The sequence below is a fragment of the Etheostoma cragini genome, chromosome 5 (genome assembly GCF_013103735.1).
Source record: "Etheostoma cragini isolate CJK2018 chromosome 5, CSU_Ecrag_1.0, whole genome shotgun sequence".
Taxonomy (NCBI): domain Eukaryota; kingdom Metazoa; phylum Chordata; class Actinopteri; order Perciformes; family Percidae; genus Etheostoma; species Etheostoma cragini.
Window position 1 is genome coordinate 5,099,677 of NC_048411.1, and position 3,067 is coordinate 5,102,743.

The following is a 3,067-nucleotide window of genomic DNA, read 5'->3' on the forward strand; positions in this document are numbered from 1 at the left end:
AAAAGCATGAGTTCACTTGATGTTTTTAGTGTCACTGTCATGTCATAACACTGCTAGTTTTTAGTATCACCCACACAAAGGCGCTGCTCCTCAATAAAATAACATTGACAGTGGGAAAAGTTTAATGCATGCTGACACGCTAAGCTCTGAAATGAGTCTAAGCTGTAGTGACAAAGAAAATCTTTATACCTCAGCTTCTATCATAAAGTTCTCTGGAGGCAGAAGAGTGAGTCAGTTTGGCATTAAAAATGGTAGTAGGCACATTCTGCCAGAAAAAAAACAAAACATGCTTTTATATGTGCAAATACTGGGATGCACTTGGGGGATTAGAGGGCCTTTGCATATCAAATGTCAGCACTCCTCCTCCTACCATATGGACAAAAACAGATGTACTGCAGAGGGAGCTGAGATGACTGTGTCTGTGTCCATTCTCTGTTGTAGCCTACAGTATCGACTAGAGAGATGAGCAATGCACAGCCGTCAAAAGTACAAAGTTGCCAGTGCAAACATAGTCAAATACTTTAGTCTTACCAAGAAAAAGTGTCCAGAATTTGTTGTGTATGTGTATGTGCATGTAACAACGTTTGTTAGCTTCTCAACAACTACTTACAGTATAATAAGATAAGATAGGATAAGAAAAACCTTTATTTGTCCCACAATGGGGAAATTGTGGTTTGCAACAGCAAAGATAAGAGCAAGACAGCTAAGTGTACAGAGATAGATAAGTGTACAAAATATAGCAAACAATATTATACAATAAATTACACATGAATTATTAAATTGCACTTTGAAGGTTGTCCAAATGAAAATTATGTACAGATGTAATAATAATGGCGCATGGGATACAGGATATATTGCACAGAGTCCACAGTGTTCAGTCTGATGATGTTGGTAATGAGTAATCATGTATGATGCAGTGGCCACACTGCATGCTGTGTTTTTATCCTGGTTGAAAATAAAAACTTTTTAGATTGACGCAGTAGTTTTCATTTATGGATCAAAACGTTTGGACAACACAGCAGCAAAGAGTTAAGGAGGAATTAAAACAAGAGCACTCACATTTAAACCATGAAAGGAAATATCTTAGCATTTGTTAGTCCCTCCTTGTATTTTCTTTTTGTCCGTTTAGGATAATTGCTTGTAGAATATGGAGCCACACTGTAGTTCAGACAGGCATGTTTCATATAACATCCATCACATCCACTGTGAGCTTAGGGTCTGTGCCTAGCTTGCTGAGATTCATTTTCAGATTCATCACATGAGCCAAACTGAAATATGTATTATTGTTGCATTAAGTTATTATTTTAACCTAAACACGACTAACTGAAATACCCAAATCCAATTAATATACAACATGTTCACAGAACTCCAACCGTCACTTAAAGGTTTGGCCTTATGTGAAATGCATGTAATGGAGGTTTCTTCATTCAGACGTTGAGCACATGTGCCAGACTAACTCAGCTGCAGTGAACTGAGATGAACCCTTGTACACAGTCTTCGGCACATTGCTGCTGAATTCTTGCAAAAGCTGTCATGTGCAGTGCATGAGCGTCACAGACTGATCGTTATAATTAAGTGACTAATTATTTTCCCTTTCAGTTTCTGTGATAACCGATTTTGCTATGTCTCCTTGTAACTGCATCAGCACCCTCCTCAATGTCAGTAGAGGATGTGACTTCCAGTACACGGGGTAACAACCTGCTGACTTCTTTAATAAAAACATCACATGGTTGTGTGTGGGCAGAAGATAAGACTGAAGAGGGGAACATGAGTTTAACTCAGCCTGAACTGCCACAGCAATGAAAAATTCAACACAATGAGTTTTCCTGAGCCATTACTGATGAGTTAAAATATTCAATACAATAGCTATGCTATTACTATAGTGTGTATACAGTAATATCCAGCATTAGGGAGGCCATACATACTATTCCAAATTTACTGAACTCCCTCAGTTTTTCTATACTTCTATGAAATCACTTGCACTATATTAGAAAATTCTCTTGGCCAGTCCAGTAGTTAGGCTAGAGCTGTCTCTCAGTGATATAATGGTGGCAATTCTTGTGGGAACCAGTGCATCCCATCCTGTCCTAATAGTGTACAGTAGTAGTTTTACAACTGACCATTGAAATGAAATGGGTGTGTATACAATTGTTGTTTAAGCTCTTCTTTGGAATAGTTGCAACAAAGTAGGTACCATCCTTACAGGCAAATGAAAGGGTGTGCTATAGCAACTCTCTCAAGTTTCCTTTCTCATACTCAAATTCCTCTTTGCAAAGGGGAGGGTTAGCTGCCTATAAAGGACAGAGTTCAACATTTTCTTCTTGTGCAGTGCATTTACATCTCTTTATATGTTACTCACTTATTACTTAAACCGCCCATATTATGCTCATTTTCAGAATCATAATTGTATTTTGAGGTTGTACCAGAATAGGTTTACATGGTTTCATTTTCAAAAAACATCATATTTTTGTTTATTTTCTGCACATTGCTACCAATCCTGCGTTACTTTTTTTAGCTACAGAGTGAGACATCTCACTTCTATACTATCTTTGTTGGGAGTAGCACATTCTCAGTAGCTAGGTAAGATCCCACCATCTAGATAAGTCTTTCTCCGACTTTGTTCAGTCCAAGGATTAGCTGGGAGACTTCTTCTACTTGTGAAATACCTGCGGAAACAGGGAAATGGAAGTAGTTAAATTGTAGATCATGGCGGACTAGTGTGTGTTGTAGCAGTGTTTTGCCGTTGAGAAAGAGCTAGCATGTGCTACGGTTAGCCACCTCGTCTCGGCTAGTGACGTAGTAAGCCGTGCAGATTTTGAACAGCTCACCCGGAGATTGAAGGCATAGGACATTTAATTCAATTCAATTCAATTTTATTTATAGTATCAACTCATAACAAGCGTTATCTCAAGACACTTTACAGTTAGAGTAGGTCTAGACCACACTCTAGAATTTACAAGGACCCAACAATTCTAGTAGTTTCCTACAGAGCAAGCAACAGTGCGACATTTTAGACATTTAGAAACCGTATCTCACTCAAAACAGCATGGATGTTTTTTTTCCAAGT